Here is a 24,286-nt window from a genome sequence, read left to right on the forward strand (position 1 = left end):
TCTTTTGCATATATATGAAAAATAAATAGGGACGGATATGAGTGCTACATGGAATGACTGCCCTGTCAAAGGCTGAAAAACTACTGTATCTTCTGTTACCACATGCTGAGATGAAGCTAAAATTACTGTATAGAAACACCCTGACTGATTGCTGGAACATGACACTTTTACTGAAAATAGCTGTTTACATTGCATCTTAAAGTTAAAGAAAAGACACAACTAATGAGAACAACAATTTTTACGTATTTTTCTCCCCTTTAAAACTCATCTGAAGGCGAGAAAGAAAGCAGTTTGCTTAAAAGCTCCTCCCATTTCCAAAAATGGGTTTTTCCACACTTATGAATTCCATGTGATTTGCAATCTAATCCAATGTCTTTGTGCTGCTTTGTTAAATTTATCCTCCTTACGCCTCCGTTCTGGGCAAGTATGCTGCACAAGGACACGGTAAATTGCTGCATTGCACGTTGAAAATTGATTTATTTGAGATTACATGTTTCAAGATAAACAGTGTATCTGCCTGAATATGAGGTATTCAGTGGAGAACTGACCTTAGACGACCATGTTAATATTCCGAGCACACAAGACATGTTGTGAAGCTCATCCTCACAAGTGACAAAGAACAATCAAGAACTGCATTATTTTATCTCATGATTTCTGTCATTTTTTCAGGGCTGAGGATGGTTTATTCCGCTGACTCATCAGTTGGTATTTGCTGACCCTCAGGAGTTTCTGAGACGATTTGAAGAAGGATTCAAAGGAATTCACCAAGACTCTTTTGGCAACACCTTCCAAACACATGACCGCTTCCGTCTCGAGAGACAAAGGATATAAGGGAACATCACCATTCGAAAGTCACCCTTCAAGCCAATCACTACACAGACTTGAAGACATATTGCCGTTCTTTCAGTGACACTGGATAAAAATGCTGAGACTCCCCTCTGAATGGCATGATGCGTCTACCTACAACATATGGACTGCAGCATTTCAAGGTATCAGTTCACTATCACCTTCTCAAAGGCAACTAGGGATGGACAACAAATGTTGGCCAGCACACACCCCATAAATGAATGAAAAAAATTATATTTCTCTATAATTTGGAGCAGGTTTTGTTTGGGCAGCAGTTGGCAGCATTTTTTCAGCATTTCTGAACTGACAGAAAATAAAACCAACAGGATCGCATTCGTGTCGTGCCATTCCTGATCAGAGAGACAATGGACTGTTGTAATTGGTCATACATAGGAGCCAATTTGTGCACAGAAAGCTCATGAAAAATATGATAATTACTGGATAGTACATTTGTTAATTGTTACCAATTTGTTGACTCAAGATTAAACATTTGCCAAGACCTTGGGTTTAAATCTTCTTCTATTAAGCAAAGAGGCACACAATTATTTATATCCACCTGGGAGAGCAGTCAGTGCCTTGTTTTCAGATGTGGAGGTGCCAATGCTGGACTGGATAGACAATGTTAAAAGCCACACAACCCCAGGTTACTGTCCAACAGGTTTATTAGGAAGTACAAGATTTCAGAGTGCTACTCCTTCATCAGGTAGTTTTAAGATGTCAACCAAAGGAAATGTTCTCTGAGAGGTGTCAGCCTGGATTTTTGTGTGAAGTCTCTGAACAAGGTATGAACTCACAACCATCTGAACCAGAGGAAACAGTGCTGCCAAACTGATCCACGACTAATAGTAGCATTGATTGTAAACATGACTTTTGTTTCTGTGAACTAAAAGGAAATACATTTCTACATGACAGAATTTTGAGGAGAATGGATTGCTTTGCCTTTGAGAAGTAGAATCGGTGAATCTGATACAGGGAGTCTATAACCACAGCTGTTGGCTAGGAATGGAGATATATGCCCAGCAAAAAGAGAAATTAATGGAAAAGCTCAACAGCTCTGCCAGTATCTGTGGAGAGAAATCAGCGTTAACGTTTCAGGTGGAGTGAGTGTTCCTCAGAACTCTGTGGGGACTATTCCATCACACTTCTCACTTGTGCCTGGTGGTGGACAGGCTTTGGGGAATAGGGGGTAGTCATTCACTGCCGTATTCCTAACCCTTGATGTCATTAGTGTCCAGAAAGTTATCGACTTCTGTTTTGAGCCTGCTCAATAATTGAGCTTCCACAGCCCTCTGGGGCAGAGAATTCTTTCCTTTTTTAAAATTTTAAATGACCTTTCTTTAATTGTGAGATTGCACCCCCTGGATTTAAAGTCGTGGGAAACATTTTATCTAAATGCATCCTGTCACACACTGCAAAAAGTTTAGAAGTTTCAATGAGTTCATCCCTCAGTCTTCGAAACTTGATGGAATATAAATAATTATCTCCAATCTCTACTCATAAAACAAATCCGCCAAACCAGACATTAACCTTGTGAACATCCATTGTCTTCCTTCTGTGGCAAGTATATCATTGCTGTATACTATAAAAACTGTATCCAACAACCTAAGAGCAGTAACACTAGAGTTCTGAACAACTGCAAGACATCTTTATTTTAGTAATGCACTGTGCATTATTTTTGTACCTCAGACTAACATGTTTGCTTTCCTAATTTCTTGCTGCATCTGCAAGTAAGCCAAGAGTGACTCATGTACAAGGATTCCCAAGTCTTTTTGGACATCCACGCTTCCAAACCTGCCATCATTTAAGAAACATTCTCCTTTTATTCTTTTCCACAGTGATTACTTCACATTTATCTACAGTATATTCCATATGCATGCTTTATCATAGAGTATAACATTTCCTTACAGTGAACATCAAACCATCAGGTCTGTAATTCTCCCTCTTTCTCTCTTCTTGAAGAGTGGGGTTACATTTGCTACCTTCCAGAACCAATGGAATATTTTAAAAAAATAATCATGTACTCATGATCTCTGTGGCTACCATCTCCTCTCTAGAGTATAGTCTCGTGGATTTATCAACATTCAATACTGTTAATGTTTCAAACACTACCTCTTTACTAATACCAACATTTTTCAGTTCCTCAGTTTCACAAGTCACTTGGTCATTTCATGTTCCTGAGAGATTTTCTGAAACTTCTTCCGAGAAGTCTATGACACAGAAATTGTTTGCCACCAGTGCCCTGTCCTCCACAATAAATTATTCTGTCTGCACTTGTAATGGGGTCACATTTGTCTTAGCTAATCTTTATCCTCTTCACCTACCTGAAGAATATTTTACAGTGCAGCATTACATTCCCCATTAGTCTGCAATCACATTCTCTTTCCCCTTTCTCAATCAGTTTCACGGTCCTCCTTTGCTTGGTTTGACATTGCTCCTAATCCTCAAACTTGCCACTTTTTCTGGTGCCCTTAAAGCTACTTTCTTTGATCTGATGCAAGCTTTAACTAATTTTTCCCGAACTGTGGTTCATTTACCTTTCCCCTTGGGAACTATGACCTGCCATAAACTTCTTTGCATTGGCACACACCCAAGATGACAGACTTATCCTTTATTCATCAACCCTATGTTGGCAGTTCAAATCCTTCAGGATGGATCTATCTGTCAATCTCCGCTGTCCTGTGCAGTATCAGCTGGCTGAGAAGACAGCAACTGGTGCAGGTGTTGTTGTAGTTCCTGTTCTGCATCAGAAGCCAAAGTGAAGCAGCTGGTGAGTCATGTTGAAGACTGTCTGCAGCGAAGTATGCTAAAGTTGAGTGAAGTACAAGCCAGTGGACTGACTTCAAAGAAGTGGCAGACTCTAGTCAAGCCGTGAAAGTGCTTTCTGAGAAGGAGTGCTGCGAGCAGCAACCTTTCCCCTGGACATGGCTGTAACTATTCAATTTGATTGATCAAAGGCTTCACCTTCTGTTGGTTACATTCTGAAGAAGTGCTTTCCATTGTGTGCTCACCTGGTGAGCGGCTGTGAATTCAGGAATAAGGTCCATTGGCTCTTAATGGCTGAATTCAGGTTTAAAGAGACGCTGAAATAATGTGTCTGTGTGGCTTAATTAATTTTCCAGTTGCTCCAAGAGATTCCCCACTCACTTTCAAAGCTACGAGAGTTTAAGCTAGAAATGGTTAGAATGATGTTAATATTTCCACCCATTGTCACTTTTGGAGGATTTACTTTCTAGCATGACTCCCATTTCTACATGAAAACCCTCCTTTTCAAAAGCACTTCAATGTCCCATCAATCAAGTAACATAGCTTCCACTATTCTTATGAGATGTTTGTTGTTGAGGTAAAGGAGCTCCAACCCAACATGTAGTTTAGATCGATAATTTCCTTGCCAGTGCTGGGATCTTCTGGGTAACGTACTAACCTAGAGATATATGGTGGAATAGCCATGACATTGCTCACTTTGACCAAAAGAACAGGGGAGCAGACCTTTTTGCTTTGAATAGCATGAAGATTGTCTAAGTTGATACTCAGAGAGTGTTGGATGAGCTGTTTCAAGGAACTACAGGGTATATTTTTAAGGAGAGAGATTTTTAAAAAAGACATGAGGAGTAAATTTTTTACACAGAGGTTGGTTCGCGTGCGGAATGAACAGTCACAACATTGAAAAGACACTCAGATAACGACATGAGTCGGAAAGATTTGGAAGAATATGGGCCACAGCAGCCAGGTTGGATTAGTTTCGGCATGGACTAGTTGGACCAACGGATCTGTTTCCGTGCTGTATGACTCTATGAAGTAAGTGTGTAGGTATAACAAGCAATTAGGAAGGCAAATGATCCATTGGTCTTTAAGGTGTCAAAGTTTGTGAAACTTCCACAATTTTAGAAGGCTTTCGGTGAGACTGTACTTTGAGTGTTGTGTACAGTCTTACTTTCCAATTTAAGGAAGGGTGTGCCTGCATTGGCGATGTGACAGAGAAGATTCACGATATTGGTTCCTGGGTTGAGATTGCTGCTTATTAATGTGAGTGTTTTTAAATAAGTCCGGAGTTTAACGGAATGAGAGGTGTTTCCATAGAACAGACAACATTCTGAAGGGGCTTCACAGGGTAGACACTGAGAAGTTGATTCCCCCAGCTAGGGAGTCTTGAAGAGAAGAACAGTCTCAGGATAAGAGAGTTATATGTGGATTTATAAAAAAAACAGGAGAAAAAGTAGGCCATCTAGCCCTCTAAGTCTGCTCTGCAACTCAATATGATCATGTTCAACTTCCCACTTCGAATTCTGTTCTTGCTTTCTTCCCATGCTCATTGATCCCTTTAGAGTTACAACTACAGATCATCAAACTCATTCTTGAAAACATTCAATGTTTTGGCCTCAACTGTTTTCTGTGGCAGAGGATTACATAAGTTCACTACTCTCTATGTGAAGACATTTCTCCTCATCTCAGTCCCAATGGCCCACCCTGAATCCCTAGATTGTGACCCCCGCTTCTAGACTCCCTGGTCATGGGAAATGTCCTTCCTACATTTACAGTGTCCTGTCCTGTTAGAATTGTACAGGTTGCTGAGATCTCCCCTCATTCTTCTGAATTCCAGTGAACGTAGTCCTGACTGATCCAATCACTCTTCATATGTAAATCCTGCCATCCCAGATGGATAAGTCAATGGGGTTAAATGAACTAGGAACATAGGAATTGAGAAAATAGGCCATTCAGCCCCTTGAGCTGACTACGCCATTCCACAAGATTATGGCTGGTCTGTGGTTTAACACCATTTGCTTGCCTTTAGCCGGTATCCCTTCATATCCCTTCCTGATGAAGGGCGTTTGCCCGACAGGTTTATTCTCCTGCTCCTTGAATGCTGCCTGACCTGCTGTGCTTTTCCAGGACCACACTCTCGACTCTATACCCTTCCTACCTTTCTTTACTTCAAAATTGTCTACCTCAGACTTAAATTTAACAATTGAATTTGGTTCGATCACCATTTGAGAAAAAGAGTTCCAAATCTCCACTACCCTTTGCGTGTAGAGGTGCTTTTTAACATCTCTTGTGAATAGTCAGCCCCTAATTCCTAGACAATGCCCCCCGGTTCTAGAATCTTCAATCATTAGAAGCAGTTTATCTTTAACAGCTCCATCTTCCCCTATTAATATCATAGAATCATAGGATCCCTACATAGGTTCCCTATAGTGTGGAAACAGACCCTTCAGCCTAACGAGTCCATGCCGACCCTCCGAAGAGTATCCCACCCAAACCCATTCCCCTATCCTATTGCTCCACATTTACCCCTGACTAATGCGCCTAACCTACACATCGCTGAACACTATGGAAGACTTAGCATGGCCAATTCACCTGACCTGCACGTCTTTGGATTGTGGGAGGAAACCGGAACACCCTTGAGGAAACCTACGGGGAGAATCTGCAAACTCCGTCGCCCGAGGCTGGAACGTATCTTGAAGACCTCAATGATATCTATAGAATTCTATAGAATAGGGGCCTAATTTGTAAAATCTCTCCTCATAACTTAACTCCTGAAGTCCAGGTATCAACCTTCTATCAATCTGTATCATCAACTGTCATCATACAAGTATTTCATTCTTCCCAGTCGTTGGATGTTGATCCAGAACCGAAGTCAGTACTCGTCAAGAACTGATTGATCTCTGAAGCATTTCATATACTGGTGATCACTCCTACCTGCACAAAACTGTTTTGGAGCTTTGAGATCATTATCAAAGTCTGGGATACAATATCCAGGTCTTGTTCATCTGGTAGCTGGTTTCCAGCAATGATCTGATTGAATAAGACAAAGGGATAATATCTTTAAATAAACTTTATAGAAAGAGTACTTCACAACAAAAGTACATTTTTCCCTTGGAATGTAAATGTTTTAATGATTCCTAATTAAGCATAACAAAGAATGCTCACATTAGTGCTCAATTCTATCCAGTGCACACATACCAGCAACATTAGCTTGCAAAATGGATTACTATTGCTTCAGCAATGTGTTTCTGAACAATAAAAGGTAATGAGAAGCTGACTATGAATGGATCTTTGTTAAAAACAATACAAATGGTGTGATTAGTGATCAAAACGTTGCAAAAGGATATTTTTTTCCTTTTGTTCTTCTCTTCTGTATATTGTCGAGGACTCTTAACAAGATGGCAGCAGAGTAAGATGCTTCAGTTACAGAGTCAGACAGATGTATAGCACAGACACAGACCCTGCAATCTAACTCATCCATGTCAATGAGATATCCCAAATTAATCTAGTCCCATTTGTCAGCACATGGTCCATATCGCTTTAAACCCTTCCTATTCATATATCCATCTAGATGCCTTTTAAATGTCGTACTTGTACCAGCCTCCTCAACTTCCTCTGGCAGCTCATTCCATACACGCAGAACCCTTTGCATGAAAAAGTTGCCCCTCAGGTCTCTTTTAAATCTTTCCCTTCTCACCCTAAACCTATTCCCTCTAGTTCTGGACGGCCCAACCCCAGGGAAAAGACCTTGTCTGTTTACCCTATCCATGCCCCTCATGATTTTATAAACTTCTATAAGGTAACCCGTCAGCCTCTGACTCTCCAGGAAAAACAGCCCCGGCCTGTTCAGCTTCTTCCCATGGCTCAAACCCTCCAACCCTGACAACATCCTTGGAAATCTTTGCTGAGCCTTTTCAAGTTTCACAACATCCTTCCATAGCCGGGACACCAGAGTTGCACACAAAATTCCAAAAGTGGCCTAACCAACATCCTGTACAGCCACAACATGAGCTCCCAACTCCCATAACAAGGCTCTGACCGATAAAGGAAAGCATATCAAACACCAGAGCCCCTCTCACACCACTTCCTTTTCCTTTTCCTTTCTATCTTTTCCTCTTTGCAGCAGGTTTTCATTGACCCCACCACCCCAGTTTTTAATTTCTTATAGTACCCGAACCAACCGAGATAATAGAGGAGAGACGAGGTGAGAAATGTTGTTGCTGAGGCATTAACCAGGAGCAGAGTGAGTGTGGACCACATCCCAGGGCAGGGAGCAGAGCGAGAGGGGACAGAGTTCTGGAGCGGGGAGCAGAGCGAGTGCGGACCGAGTCCCGGAGTGGGGAGCAGAGCGAGTGCGGACCGAGTCCCGGAGTGGGGAGCAGAGCGAGTGCGGACCGAGTCCTGGAGCAGGGGAGCGAAGCGAGAGGGGACCGAGTCCCGGAGTGAGAGGGGACCGAGTCCCAGAGCGAGAGGGGACCGAGTCCCGGAGCGAGAGGGGACTGAGTCCCAGAGCGAGAGGGGACCGAGTCCCGGAGCGAGAGGGGACCGAGTTCCAGAACGAGAGGGGACCGAGTCCCGGAGCGGGGAGCAGAGCGAGTGCGGACAGAGTCCTGGAGCGGAGAGCAGAGTGAGAGGGGACCGAGTCCCGGAGCTGGGAGCAGACGAGTGTGGGCTAGGTCCCGGAGTGGAGAGCAGAGTGAGATGGGGCCTAGTCCCGGAGCGGGGAGCAGAGCAAGTGCGAGCTGAGTCCTGATGCAGGGAGCAGAGTGAGTGCGGGCCGTGTCCTGGAGCGTTGAGCAGAGTGAGAGGGGACCGAGTCCCGGAGCGGGGAGCAGAACAAGTCCTGCATGGAGGTCAGTGTGTGGAAGTAGTGTGGCCTGCGTTATGAAACCTGGGGAACACGGACTCATGTTGGTAAAGGAATGTAACTTGAGTATTTTAAAACCACGTTTTATTCTCATTCTGGTCTGTTTAAACTCTGTATTCCCATGCTAATCTATTTTGTTTTACTATTTCAATTCTGTAACAGCACTTAAAGTATCTGTACCTGGGTACCCTGTCCCTTAGACGGCAACTTGAGGTGACATTACAAATTTTCCCTGCACTGATTCAAGTACATGTGACAGGAAAGGCTATTCTATTTTGTTTCCCATACATCCACTGTACATATCTTTTGTTTCTCTTAGGATCATACAATCATAAATATAGCAGGCTGTCCAGTCTGTTCTACCTGTGCCTGAAATAAGATCATAAAATGTCAGAGCAGAAGTTGATGAGTCAGCCCATCAAATCTGGTCTGCTATTTAATGAGGCAGTGGCTGATCTGATAATCCTTAATTCCATTTCACTGCCTTTTCCCCCTCCCCCTTGATTCCCCTTACTAATTAAAAATCTGTTCATCTCAGCCTTGAATAAACTCAATGACCTGCCTCAACAGATGCCTGTGGTAAAGAATTCACTATTCTCTGAGAGAAGTAATTACTCCTCCGAGTAATCCAAGATGGAGGATGGGAAAAAACTGTGGGTATAAGGACTGCTCCTTTTTTGAGGTATTTTAGATTTTGGAGGTGATTTGCTCAAAGTCCAGGAGCAGCAATTACTGTTTTATACGCTGTTGTTTTTTTTTAAACTTTGGAGAGAACAGAGCAAAACAACGGCACTTTTAAAAGGAGGAAGACAGATAAAAAGCAGCGACCACATGGTCAATGAGGGAGTGAGAGAAAGATATCTTCACTGCTAACTGACACAGCAGTAAATCTGCACAGTTACTGTCTTTGTTGTTTGAGTTCATGAATCTCTGGACACCAGAGTGCATCCAGGAAAAATTAACAAACAACAAAATTCACAGCTGACCGTGGAGGAACCTGTGTGAGAGAGCTCAAAGCACAGGAACAGGTAAGTGCATAGTTTTTATGTGTAACCGTGCTGTAAGTCTACAGTAGTGAGTAGAGTGGGTTCTTTCTTGATTATATGTTTTATTGAAATCTGTCTCTTTATTAAATTTTAAAAATATAAATCATAAGTACTAAGTTAGCCTGGAGGCTGAGGAGTGACCTTATAGAGGTTTATAAAATCATGAGGGGCATAGATTGGGTGAATAGGCAAGATCTTTTCCCAGGGGTGTGGGAATCCAGAACTAGAGGGCATAAGCAAGAGGGAAAAGATATAAAAGAGATCTAAGGGGCAACCTTTTCACACAGAGGGTGGTACGTGTATGGAATGAGCTGCCAGGAGAAGTGGTGGAGGCTGGTACAATTACAACATTTAAAAGGCATCTGGATGACTACATGAATAGGAAGGGTTGAGCGGGAAATGAGCCAAGTGCTAGCAAATGGGACTAGATTAGGTTAGGATATCTTGATGGCATGGACGAGTTGGACCGAAGTGTCTATTTCCTGCTGTACATCTCTATGATTCTATGACTCATATCTGTCTTAAAACAACTGAGATATTCGGAGATAATGCCCTCGGTCCTCATCTCTCCCCAAGGGGAAACAACTTCTCCACATGTACCCTGTCATGATCCCTGAGAATCTTAAATGGTTCAATATGGTTGCCTCTCATTCTTGTATATTCCAATAAGTACAAGCCCAATCTATTCAGCATCTCCTCATAAGACATTCCCTCCATAACTGGGATCAGCCGAGTGAACCTTCTCTGGACTCTCCCCAAAGCAAATCTATCCTCTCTCAGATAACTGAACCAAAGCTTTTCACAGTATTGCAACTGTGGTGTGACAAGTGACTTGTACAAATGTGGAATAATTTCCTCATTTCTACACTCCATTGTCTTTGAAATAAAGGCCAACATTCCATTTGTCTTCCCTATTACCTGCTGTATTTTGATGCTCAATTATTATAATTCCAAAATCTCCCTTTGAGTTAAATTTCTGCAGTTTTTCTCCAATTAAATAATATTCATCTCCACAATTCATCTGACCAAAGTGCATCAGGTCACATTTTCCTACATGATGCCCCTTCTACTCAGTTATATATATTCCTCTGTGGGTTCCCTACGTCATTCTCACCACTTGTCTTCACACATATTTTTGTGTCATCTACAAACTTGACAGGATAGATCCCTCTATTTATTTTGGAGCCCCCTTCCCCTCCCCCAGTTCGGATGAAAGGTTCTGACTTGAGACGTTGACTCCCCCTTCTCCTCTGATGCTGCTTGACCTGTTGTGCTTTTTCCAGCTCAACACTTTTATCACCTCTGACTCTTCAGCGTCTACTGTTCTCCTAGATGTTAAGAGGATAGTTATTCTTGTGGAAATAGGCAAAAGTGAGGACTGCAGATGCTGGAAACTAGAGTTGGGATTAGAGTGGTGCTGGAAAAGCACAGCAGGTCAGGCAGCATCCGAGGAGCAGTCCGTGGAACTGTCGAGGAAAAGGCATCACTAAATTGCCCATTTAGAACAGACTGGAGGTGAATTGCTTTTTTCACAGAACAGTTGAGTCATAGAGTCCATAGAAATGTACAGCATTGAAACAGACCCTTCGGTCCAACCCGTCCATGCCGACCAGATATCCCAACCCAATCTAGTCCCACCTACCAGCACCCGGCCCATATCCCTCCAAACCCTTCCTATTCATATACCCATCCAAATGCCTCTTAAATGTTGCAATTGTACCAGCCTCCACCACATCCTCTGGCAGCTCATTCCATACACGTACCACCCTCTGCGTGAAAAAGTTGCCCCTTATATATTTCCCCTCTCACCCTAAACCTATGCCCTCTAGTTCTGGACTCCCCGATCCCATCCTATCCATGACCCTCATAATTTTGTATACCACTACAAGGTCACCCTCAGCCTCCGACGCTCCAGAGAAAACAGTCCCAGCCTGTTCAGCCTCTCCCTGTAGCTCAAATCCTCCAATCCTGGCAACATCCTTGTAAATCTTTTCTGAACCCTTTCAAGTTTTACAATATCTTTCTGATAGGAAGGAGACCAGAATTGCACGCAATATCCCAACAGTGGCCTAACCAATGTCCTGTACAGCCGCAACATGACCTCCTAACTCCTGTACTCAGTACTCTGACTAATAAAGGAAAGCATACCAAACGCCTTCTTCACTATCCTATCTACCTGCAACTCCACTTTCAAGGAGCTATGAACCTGCACTCCAAGGTCTCTTTGTTCGGCAACACTCCCTAGGAGCTTACCAATAAGTGTATAAGTCCTGCTAAGATTTGCTTTCTCAAAATGCAGCACCTCGCATTTATCTGAATTAAACTCCATCTGCCACTTCTCAGCCCATTGGCCCATCTAGTCCAGATCCTGTTGTAATCTGAGGTAACCGTCTTTGCTGTCCACTATATTTTCAATTTTGGTGTCATCTGTAAACTTACTAACTGTAAAATTGAGAAACTTTAATTATGAACAGAGTCAGAAAATGAATTTGCTTTTTTCCTTGAGCAGAGAAATATACAGGGGAGCTAATAGAACTGCTTAGTAGTAGGTCCTGACAGTGATCACTTCCATTAGATGGCAAATTAGTAACATCAAGGCATTATGTCAGGATTTTCACTGAAAGAAGAAAGAGGAAAGTTGGATAACTTATTTTTCTCTCAAGGACATTTATTCGTACAAGAAAGCAACGAGATTCATCTATGTGGGAGTGGAAATGCGGCACAGTGTAAAACTGGCTACTGATTCATTATCAATCACTTTGACCTCTTTATCAGCAACAACTGTTTTCACTGTCTCCAACCCTTACTTCCACTGTTTTACTCACAAATGACTTTGGAGGCAAAGCTGTATTTCAAAATGGAAGTGGATAAGAATTTGAAAAACAGATGAATACAAAAGGGAACTCGAAGGATTGTGAAAATGGGGCTGTCACAAGCCATAGCATTAGCAGTGGTATTGGTATGATCGGCTGAAATGCTTCCTTAAATACTGCAATTCAATGAGACAATTAGGGAAAAGAGAAATATGACTTTGTATAGGTTAAGCTGTTCATTCAACATCATTTAACTTAAAGAGATTTCATAAATGCAGTTGTAATTTGCACTGACAATGATGAACAAGCCCATCTTGCCTTCGTTGCAATTAATTATCAACCTATTCTGCTTGGAGAGAAAAGTTTCTTTATATTTGGGAATATGTTCAAGCATAGTTAATAACATCTTTTCCCAGTCCCATAGCCTTTTGGTTTGGCTTGGCAACTGATTAAATGTTTCTGTTAAATAATTTGTAAATTGCAAAAGATTGATAATGAACAAAATTTCCCATTTACTGAAGTGAAGCACCACTTAATCTTTGGATTCATGCTATGACAAAATGCTGTTACAGAATTGATTACAATTAACGGGAATACAATATATATTGGTATTTCTTTATCAGGCAGTTATTTAAACACAAATAGATTTTCAGTCAGTAAAATATACAACTTTGATAAATGGAAATATTCAATTTCCACCAGGGTATTCCAATTAACACACAAAAAATGGGATATCTCATCCACATCTTAAACATTAAGTACACAAGTTTAACAAATAAGAATCTTTCTACATCTGATTTATTCATTATTGTCAGAAACATTATGGAGCTGAAGATCGTTATTATAAAAATGAATGTTACTAAGGTACATATTTGGCCAATAGTGTGAAGAGACTGTTCCATATTGTCACCAATGCACATATTTGCAGAGTCAGAGAGTGAAGAGATTGGAGAAACCTAACAATAGATTTGGGAATTGGAATGGGTAGTTTGCATGCCTCGTCATTGCAACATTGGTAACTTGCAAATTCACTCTACTTTTTGCTCATTACAATAACTGCAATCTGTAGCTCAGCTCTAAACACCATCCTGAGCAATGGCACATCTCAGCAGGATACCCAAACCCATGAGGCAAGTACCACAGAAAGATTGCATGAAAGATACACAAAGCTGGTCTGCAATTCCTAAACAAGAGGTGCACTCTAGGTGCAGCAGGTACAGGATCTGAACAGGGGAAACAGTAGAAATAGTTCAACTGGATCGAGAGGAAGTTCTGAGGTTCACTGATTTTTAAAATTCGCTCATAAGACGTGGGCATCACTGACAAGACCACCATCTTTTGCCCATCTGTAACTCCCTTGAGATGGCGGTGGTGAGGTGGCTCTTCTTGAAGTGCTGCAGTCTGTGTGCTGCAAGTAGACCCATAATACGTAAAAGCAAATTATTGCAGATGCAGGAATCTGAAACCAAAAGAGAAAACGTTGGACAACCTCAGCAGGTCTGGCAGCATCTGTAAGGAGAGAAAAGAGCTGACGTTTTGAGTCTAACTGACCCTTTGCCAAGCTTTGACAAAGACCCATAATGCCATCAGTTAGTTCCACAATTATGATCAAGTGACAGTGAAGGAACGATGATATATTTCCAAGTCAGGATGATGAGTATCTTGGGTGGGAACTTGCAGGTGCTGCTGTTCCCATGTTCTTTTTTTTGAGATGGAAGTGGTCGTGGATTTGGAAGGTGCTGCCTAAGAAGCCTTGGTGAATTTCTGTTGTGCATCTTGTTGACAGTACACAGCGCTGCTACTGACCGTAAATAGTGGAGGGAGTGGATGCACATGGATGGAGTGTCAATGAAGCAAGATGCTTTGTCCCGAATGGTGCCATGCTTTTCTGTGTTGCTAGAGCTGCATCCATCAGGCATGTAGGGGAATATCCCATCAAACTCCTGACTTGTAGGACAGGTTTTGGAGAATCAGGAAGTGAATTACTTTCTGCAGTATTCCTAGCTTCCAACTTGCTTTTGTATTTGGATGGCAAATCCACATTTAGTTTCTGGTCAAATCCCTAGGATATTGATAGTGGGGGAATTCAGCACTGGAGGCTTTAATTCATGAAGTAGAATGAAGGAGAGGGGTTATTTTAATATAGCTAACAGGATGCACTTCAAACAGAAAATGAGGTTGCAATAGCCGCATTATTGTTAATACAAGCAGTGTATTCCCCAGGATGCTGGAACAACACAGCAGGTCTGGCAGCATCCGTGGAGCAGGAGAATCGACATTTCAGGCATAAGTCTGATGAAGGGCTTATACCTGCTGTGCTTTTGCAGTGTAACCCTTTTTGACTCTGATTCTCCAGCATCTGCAGTCCTCACTTTCTCATAATGTATTCCCTAGGACTGGGCACTGCATAGAAAGACATTTAATGATCTCTTAAGTGATCAAGTTGAATATATATATATGTTCAAATATCATATCTTTACGGGTACATCACACACTGATTAATGAACGCACCCATCACCTCTGTGTACAGTTCTGGCTCTCTTATAGATGGAAGTATATACTTGTCATAATCAGAGTGTAACAGAGGTTCAGCAGACTGATCCAGAATCTGAGCAATTGTGAATGATGTTGAAAATTAATCATCCATCAGCAAACATCTACATCTCTGACCTTTATGATGGACAGGTCTATCCCATTTTTCTAAGAATAGTTCCACCTAGAATGAATGCTGATCTCGTGTAGGATGAAAATGTTCATCCTTTCATCAAAGTTGCTGACTACTATAAAATTAGGGAAACAGGAGAAGAGATTCTCCTGCTCCTCATATGATGCCTGATCTGCTGTGCTTTTTCAGCACCACACTCTCAACTCTGATCTCCAGCATCTGCAGTGCTCACTTTCACCGAAAACTAGCGAAGTTTTGTTACAACTATCCAGGGCATTAGTGAGACCACACCTGGAGTACCGTGTGTAGTTTTGGTTTAAGGATTTAAGGAGGTTAGAAATGGATTTAGATAGGTTAAACAGGTGGTAAAGATCTACCAAATGGATTATAATATGGGAGAATGTGAAGTTGTTCAATGAATGGTGGAAGATTGTGAAGCTCTGATCTGCAGAAGCATCTGGGTGTCTTAAGGAAACAATCACAGGTACAGCAAGTAATTAGGAAAACTAGTAGAATGTTACTATTTATTGCAGGGGGAGTTAAATGCTTGTGTAGACAGGTCACGTTTCACTCATACAGGGCATTGGTGAGAGCACATCTGGAGCATTAGGCTCTTTATTTAAGGAAGGAGATAAATGCATTGGAAGGAGGTTAGAGAAGGTCTAGTAGACCAATACATTTAATGCAGCAAAACAGAAATTGAAAAACAGGAATTGACGCAATATGCTAACTCTGCTTTCTCTCCAAAGATGCTCCCAGACCTGCTGAGTTTCTCCAACAATTTTTGTTTTTTCAAAGTCCGCAGTTCTTTGATTTTTTTTTATTAACATGTTCAGTGAGGAGGTTTTTGGAGGGAGTCATAGGAATTTGGAGCTCTTCTTCAAAAGATGATGAAAGTTGATTGTTTGAATCTTTTTAACACAGAGGTAGGTACATTTTTCATGAGCGAGAAGTTGAAGGACTGAAGGGGAGATAAGCCTGTTCTTGAGTGCTATATTCATATGCATGTAAGTGACCTTATTGAAATAAGTAAGATTCTGAGGGGACTGGGTGGTGTAGATGCAAAAGAATGTGCTATAAATAGGGGACACCATTTAAATGAAGGATTTGACCATTTACAACAAAGAGTGTCTATCCTTGATATTTGCAGTGTTTGACTGAGTGTGGTATCAATGAACTCTCATAAAACCAGAGTCAATGAGAATCAGCAGGAAAATCAGCAGTGTCATTCCTGCACAAAGGTAGATGCTTATGGTTTGTGAATATCAATCGATTCAGCCATATGACATCTCCACAAAAGTTCCTGAAGGTAGTGTCCAGGCTCAGCCATTTTCAGCTTCTTCATCAATGACCTTCCCTCCAACATAAAAGTTAGATTAGCTCCTCTACAGTGTGGAAACAGGCCATTTGATCCAACAAGTCCACACTGACCCTCCGAAGAGTAACCCACCCAGGCCCATTTCCCCTACCCTACATTTACCCCTGACTAATGCACCTAACACTATGAGCAATTTAGCATGACTAATTCACCTGACCTGCACACCTTTGGACTGTGGGAAGAAACCGGAGCACCCAGAGGAAACCCATGCAAACATAGGAAGAATGTACAAACTCCACACAGACAGTCACCTAAGGCAGGACCCTGAGTCCCTGGCACTGTGAGGCAGCAGCGCTAACCATTGAGCCACCGTGCAGAAGAGATGATGTTCACTGATCATTACAGACCATTGTGCTATAGGAAGGATGTTGGGAAATTTGGAAGGCTTTAGAAAAGATTTACATGGCTGTTGCCAGGATTGCAGAGTGTGAGCTATAGGGAGAGGCTGAATAGGCTAGGGCTATTTTCTCTGGAGTGTCAGAGGCTAAAGGGTGACCTTAGCCTTTATTGGCTGGCGATCAGTGATTAATGGTGTAACTCAGGGATCAGTGTTGGGACTACAATTATTCACTGGTTACATAGATGATTTGGAGTTGGGGACCACGTGTTGTGTGTCAAAGTTTGCGGATGACACTAAGGTAAGTGGCAGAACAAAGTGTGCAGAGGACTGTGAAACTTTGCTAAGGGACATTGATAGTTTAAGTGAGTGGGCAAAGGACTGGCAGATGGAGTACAATGTTAATAAATGTGAAGTTTGCCATTTTAGTTGAAAAAAGGTAAAAAGGACTGTTGTTTAAATAGTAAAAAGTTGCAGCATGCTGCTGTGCAGAGGGACCTGGGTGTCCTTGTACATGAATCACATAAGGTCGGTGTGTAGGTGCAACAAGTAATTAAGAAGGCAAAAGGAATTTTGTTCTTCATTGCTATAGGGATTGAATTTCAAAGCAGGGAGGTTATGCTGCAGCTGTACAGGGTGCCAGGGAGGCCACACCTGGAGTACTCTGTAAAGTTTTGGTCTCCTTACTTGAGAAAGGATATACTGGCATGAGAGGGGGTGCAGAGGAAGTTCACTAGTTTGATTCCGGAGTTGACAGGGCTGGTTCATGAGGAGAGACTGAGTAGACTTGGATTGCATTCATTGAAATTTAGAACAATGGCGAGGGGGATCTTTCAGAAACATATAAGGTAGAAGCAGAGAGGATATTTCCACTGGTGGGTGAAACTAGGACAGGAGGGCACAGCCTCAATATTTGGGGGAGCAGATTTAGGACTGAATTGAGAAGGAACTTCTTCACCCAGAGGGTTGTGAATCTATGGAATTCTCTGCCCAGTGAAGTGGTTGAGGCTTCGTCAGTAAAGATTTTTAAGGCTAAGATACACAATTCTTTGAACAATAAAGGAATTAAGGATTGTGGTGAGAGGGCGGATAAGTGGAGCTGAAGCCACAAAAAGATCAGACATGATCTTATTGAATGGTGGAGCAGGCTCGAGATGGCCTACTCCTGCTACTCGTCCTTATGTTCTTATAGAGGTTTTTAAAATTGAGGGGCATGGATAAGCCTGGGGTTGGGGAGTTCAAAACTAGACAACATAAGTTTAAGGTGAGAGGGGGAAAGGTTTAAAAGACACTGAAGAGGCAACTTTTTCACACAGAGGGTGGTATCTGTATGGAATGAACTGCCAGAGGAATTGGTGGAGGCTGGTACAATTACAACATTTAAAAGGCATCCAGGTGGGTATATGAATAGGAAGGGTTTAGAGGGATATGGGCCAACTGCTGGCAAATGAGACTAGAATAGGTTAGGATATCTGGTTGTCATGGATGGGTTATACCAATGGGTCTGTTTCCATGCTGTATCAATCTATGTCTCTCTGACTCAATGACCCATTCATGACTCCACAGATGCTGAAGCAGTCTGCGTCAAAGTGCAACAAGGCATGGACAATATCCATGCTTGGGTTGATAATTGGTGAGAAACATCTGCACTACACAAGTGCCAGGCAATGACCATCTCCAACAAGAACGAATGAAACCATAGCCCCTTGACATTCAATGGCAATGCCATCACTGAATTACCCCCACCCCCCTCCATCGTAGAGTTAGCATTGACAAAAAATGTAAGTGAGACAGGCATATAAATACTGTACCTATGAGAGTTTATCAGAGTCTGTCGCTCTGTGTTGAGCAACTCACTTATTGACTCCTCAAAGTCTATCGACAAGGTACAAGTCAGGAATGTGACAGAATATTTTCCACTTGCCTTGATGAGTATCACTTCAACAACATGCAAGAAGTTTGACATAATTTATTCAGTACAACCTATTTGATTGGCACCCCATTTGACAGCTTCACCTTTACTTCCCCCATCAGTAATACTCAGTAGCAGCAATGTGTATCAGCCATCATATGTTCTACATTATCTCACCAAGACTCCTCCATCAACACCTCCAAAGCGACAATCTCTCTCAACTAGAAAAACAATGATAGCAGGTGAATGAAAAAATGAATACCTACAAATTCTCCACCAAACCACCTACCTTCCTGACTTGGAAAGATATTACTGTTCCTTCACTGTTGTTGGGTCAAAAGCCTAGAACTTGCTTCCAACAGCACTGTGGTTGTCTCTGCATAATACAGGCCGTACAGTTCCAGAGGCCAATTCATTACTACCTTCTCCAGGAGGTTTATGATGGCAATAAATGCTGGCCTAGCCAGTCATACCTACATCTAGTGAATGTCTGTGATTCCAGGACAATTGTTAGAACTATGCTCACTGAAGTTGAGCAGAATGAGGGATGATCACTTAGAAATGTATAACATTCTAACAAGACTGGACAAGATAAATGCAGGGAGGATGCCATTGGAATCTAAAACCATGGGTCATAGTTGAAGGAGGTAGGGCTGAGATATGGAGAATTTCTTCACTCAGAGCCATGATCCTGTGGAATTTGTTGCTACTGAAAGTGGTTGAGGCCAAAACATTGAACATTTTCAAGAAGGAGTTACACATTGGTCTTCAGTTAAAGGGATCAAAGCTTATGGGGGAGAAAGCAGGAACAGGGGACTGAGTTGGATGAACAGATATGGTGGAGTCAGCTCGAAGGTCTGAAAACTCTTGCTCCTGTTTTCTAAGTTTCTGTCCCTATGCAATATAAATAGTTTCTCATTTACAGATATATAAAAAGGTAGCCTGCAATATTAGATTAGATTACTTACAGTGTGGAAACAGGCCCTTCGACCCAACAAGTCCACACCGCCCCGCCGAAGCGTAACCCACCCATACCCCTACATCTACATCTACCCCTTACCTAACACTATGGGCAATTTAGCATGGCCAATTCACCTGACCTGCACATCTTTGGACTGTGGGAGGAAACCGGAGCACCCGGAGGAAACCCACGCAGACACGGGGAGAACATGCAAACTCCACACAGTCAGTCGCCTGAGGCGGGAATTGAATCCGGGTCTCTGGCGCTGTGAGGCAGCAGTGCTAACCACTGTGCCACCGTGCTGCCCACAATATCTTTAACATGCTTTCACGAAAGTAGCAGTTTCGAAGAGATTGCTCTGCCAAGTGAACCGACCAATATTCATGCTTGATATTTATGGAAAAGGATCTAGCTCCTGGAAATTTATGGCTCAACTCCTTTAATGTTGGATATTTGTATGAGCAGCGTTTTAGAGAAAGGTTTTGACATTTTGGGTCCAAATGCACCCTGATTGTGCCACCTGTCTTGAATACATGCATAATTGAACTGCACTGGTCTGTACACTAATGCGTTCAACAGATAATCCCATTATGCTCTATGTCATCAAGCTTGGTTTTATGCTTAATATAAAACTGAAAGAAGCATGGATGCTGTAAATCAGAACCAAGAACAGAAATTGCTGGAAAAGCTCAGCAGGTCTGGCAGCATTGTGGGTGGCATGGTGGCTCAGTGGTTAGCACTGCTGCCTCACAGCACCAGGGTCCCAGGTTTGATTCCAGTCTCAGGTGACTGACTGTGTGGTGTTTGCACATTCTCCCCGTGTCTGCGTGGGTTTCCTCCGGGTGCTCCGGTTTCCTCCCACAGTCCAAAGATGTGCAGGTCAGGTGAATTGGCCATGCTAAATTGCCCATAGTGTTAGGTGCATTAGTCAGAGGGAAATGGGTCTGGGTGGGCTACTCTTTGGAGGGTCGGTGTGGACTGTAGGGAATCTAATCTAATCTGTGGAGACAAATCAAAGTAAACATTTCAGGTCTGATCTGCTCTTGGTTCAGAACTGACGAAGGGTAATCAGACACAAAATGTTAACTTTGATTTCTCTCCACAGATGCTGCTGAACCTGCTGAACTTTTCCAGCATGTTCTGTTTTGGTTTGAAGCTTTTCTTGTATGTGAACATTGCACTGTCCAAAAGGATCAATTAATGGAATTACAGTTTTTCTGAGGTGCAACGCAGCAATACTTTTGAAGCTTCCTATTACATGAAATCTGGCTAAGTATATTTGTTGTAAGTCCTGGGTCAACTCAGGGCAAGGGATCTTGTCCAGTTCTGCTCCATATTGGTACCTTGGTGATTTCATGAACAGTCACACTGTTGAGTTCCATACATGCTGATAATCCTGCTGTTGCTGGTTTATTCATGTCCACCGAGTAGAACACTTGTGATTTCCATTGCTGCAGCTGCATTTCATCATCAAGATATCAATGTAAGGGATCGATGGCCAATTATACACAGAAAATTATGAGGGTGTAGATTGTGTCACTAACTTCCAATGATAATACAAATCCTTTAGAATTCTGAATGGTAGAAAGTTCGACTTGCTTCTGTGTCAACTTTGATTTCAAATCAGTGTTTGCTTATTTTTTCTGGGCATATGGTGTTAATATTGGCAAAAGTTTCTAACTTTGTATTCACTCATGGGATGTGGGAGTCATTGGCTGGGTCTCTGGCAGTATTTATTGAACGGTCCTAATTGTGTAGAGGGCAGTTAGGAGTCAGTCACATTGAGTCACAGCCAGACAATATGGAGAGACTATTTGTCTTCTGGTTAAAAGTTCTGCACTCTGAAACTTCGTCCTGGTCTGTCTTGCTGATTATCTTATGTTTTTGTGCTTGCAGGTCTCTCTGTTATTGCTATCAGTCAATTTTTATCATTTGGTTCTATCGTATTTTTACCTCTGGCTGAATCTTTGGGTTAATTGCACAGGTGAGCGCACTGTCCTTTCACACCACATGAATTCGAAGATCTTGGAAGGCAGAATAGTTTCACAATGTGCACAACAGATCACACTTCTCATGCAACATGCTTGCTCAATGCGTTCTGCCTACCATCCTCATACTAATAGCTGGACCTAATGTTTCAGGTGTTGCTACAAGGCTTCACATTTTCTGCTATCTTTTAACAGTCAATGTCAATACCTTTCTTTTTCTCAAAGAAGTATTTTTGTCAAATTTTGATCAGCATTGAAGCAATAAACAGCTCTATTATTAGCTCAGACAGTTCAACGGAGTCACAGTCCTTTTCTTCATCACTGGTAAACTGATTGTTCGATTCTTGTGTCTGCTGTCTGTAAGACATTAGCTCTAGATGGTGAATTCTGAAATTCACCTTTCTAGCAAGTTGATCCTCCAGCATTTCGCACAGCTGAACAGAATATTGCCTCTTGACACAGGCTTGAACTGGTGATTCTGAGTAATCCATCTAATCCTCTTTTTATTTTTAACCTTTTGTTTATTTGCTTCCGCAACATACGCATCTATTGAGTGCAGCTCTTTCCTTTGTTTAATAAGCCTAAATTTGGATAGGACATCTGTGAACTTCCAGTTCATGTGAGGGAATTTTGTAGTCATCTTCCTAATGTTCCCCATCTTTTGCAAACAGTATCAACGTTAAAGCAAGGTTATAAAGCTACTCTGGAGATTCAGCACTGCAGTTGTATTTCTTTCGCGTTTTTTGAAAAAACAAACTGATTTTGTCTGTGATTCAAGCATTTTTTGTTCATACGCTTTTCTGGGTGCAGGTGTGGTACCCAACATTATCTCAATGACTCTCCAGCTTCCATGCTCCTATCTGGGTCTTGTTTACTGTCAGCATAGACCAGCTCAACAATGAAATACTCACAGTTTAGCACTGTTTATTTAGGGCTTTGTTTTCCAGGGATCAGAGCATCAACATAACTTCTGGACTTCCTCAAAACTTGTTTGAGTTATTTTTCCCTGTGGTTTTCAAGAAAACACATCTTTGACCACCATCCCATATCCTTCTGCTTTTTGCCTTAATATAAGATTACCATTCTCCAACTGAGTGGGATATAGGATAAGTTAAACTTATTTGAAAACCTCAAAAAGGTTTCCTTAACAGGCAACTTGATAGCTCACAATTATAGTGCAAATACATGCACAATCTTAGTCTAGCATTGTGCTGCTTGTAGTTTTCATTGTTGCTGGTCGTATGTTGTCTTCCTGGTCTTTGACTCAGTCAAAAATAACACCAAATTATAGTCCAACAGGATTATTTGAAAATACAAGTGTTCGGAGCTTCATTCCTTCTTCAGGTCTTTGGCTCATTAGTGCACTCAGCTCTTAAAGCAGTAAGGAGAAAGTGAGGACTGCAGATGCTGGAGATCAGAATCAAGAGAGTAGTGCTGGAAAAGCACAGGAGGTCAGGCAGCATCCAAGGAGCAGAAGAATCAACTTTTTGGACAAGAGCCCCTTCCTGATGCTTTTCCATCACCGTACTCTTGACTCTTAAAGCAGTAAACACAATATTTGCCAGCCAGCTTGTTGTCACTCACTCTTAGAAGGTGCAAGTCAAAGTAAAGCTTCCTAGACCCAAAACTGCTGAAGTGCATCCTGCAATGTGATGTGGAGTCTCCCAGTGGGAGTCAGTACCTTCCACCAGTCATGCTGCAGCCACGACATAAGAACACTCGGCCAGGTAAAGAGAAGCTACAAGCCAGACACTCAGGGAAGGTATCAAGGTAAGTTGTCACCATCTTGAATGGAATATCACAAGGTTTATTTGATAAGGTTAGTTTGAAATGCTTGTTTCATGGAAGATCTTATTTTCAACATTGCAGGCAAGAGGATGCTCTGATGATTGCTTGTCGTCGGAATGTAACGGGTGTAACTGCACCTGAGTGGGGATTTGGAATGGGGATCACAGACAATTGACTGGGGATTTGGAGTGGGGATCACAGACAATTGACTGGGGATTTGGAATGGGGATCACAGATATTCCAGCTTGAAAGACGGTGTATTTCCTACCTCCTTATCCTCTCTCTCTCTCTTCTGCTGCTTGCTGCATCTCATACTGCTTTGGTTTTTCAGGATACATCAGTGAATCATAACACACACTCTAAAGAGAAGCAGACTCCTTCGATGTTTGAGGTCATGGAAGTGTTGTTTGAGCAATCTGGTTGTCTGCTCTATAATGTTTGATGGGATAGTGTGGCTCATATTGTGTTTACTGCAGGTCAAGGAGGACATGTAGCCTCTTAACTAGGAGTAGGTGATCTAGGCAGAACTTTCAAAGTCAAAACTACTGTCTTCTTTAAACACGGTTCCATTTCCTGCCAACTTCAGCAACTTCAAACAACCTTGTGGATCTCTCAGCACTTCTGCAAACTCCAACAGGGCTATGCAGCAGAGATTAATGAGCTAGTAAATGAAGAAATTATTGACAATTTTTTTAAATTATATGAGTGAGGGGCTCTCCCCGTTGCTGAAGACATGTTCAGTTGTGTGAATTTAAGTGAACAGCAACAATATCTAAAGGACAGCAAGAGCATCAAACTAGCAGTGCATCTTAATGGATGCTCTGATCCATCTACTGCCTCTGTTTGCTGTATATGTTCCGAAAGCCCATATAACTGACCTTGACAAAATAGCATGTAAGCATGTACACATAGTATGGATATCATT

The 24,286-nt window shown here is 42.0% G+C and overlaps 1 long non-coding RNA gene across 4 annotated transcripts in view; it reads right to left on the minus strand.

Moving 5' to 3' along the window:
• Positions 1–24,286, minus strand: part of LOC140478706 (uncharacterized) — a 501,292-nt gene that overhangs the window by 175,395 nt on the left and 301,611 nt on the right. For 3 of the 4 annotated variants that reach the window (XR_011960846.1, XR_011960847.1, XR_011960848.1), the window contains one exon: positions 6,541–6,636. This is a non-coding gene — a long non-coding RNA (uncharacterized lncRNA). Of the gene's footprint in view, positions 1–6,540; positions 6,637–13,166; positions 13,792–24,286 lie in introns of those variants that run through there. The other variant, XR_011960849.1, reaches the window with a different exon arrangement.

Source organism: Chiloscyllium punctatum, chromosome 6 (assembly GCF_047496795.1).
Source record: "Chiloscyllium punctatum isolate Juve2018m chromosome 6, sChiPun1.3, whole genome shotgun sequence".
In the NCBI taxonomy this organism is placed as follows: domain Eukaryota; kingdom Metazoa; phylum Chordata; class Chondrichthyes; order Orectolobiformes; family Hemiscylliidae; genus Chiloscyllium; species Chiloscyllium punctatum.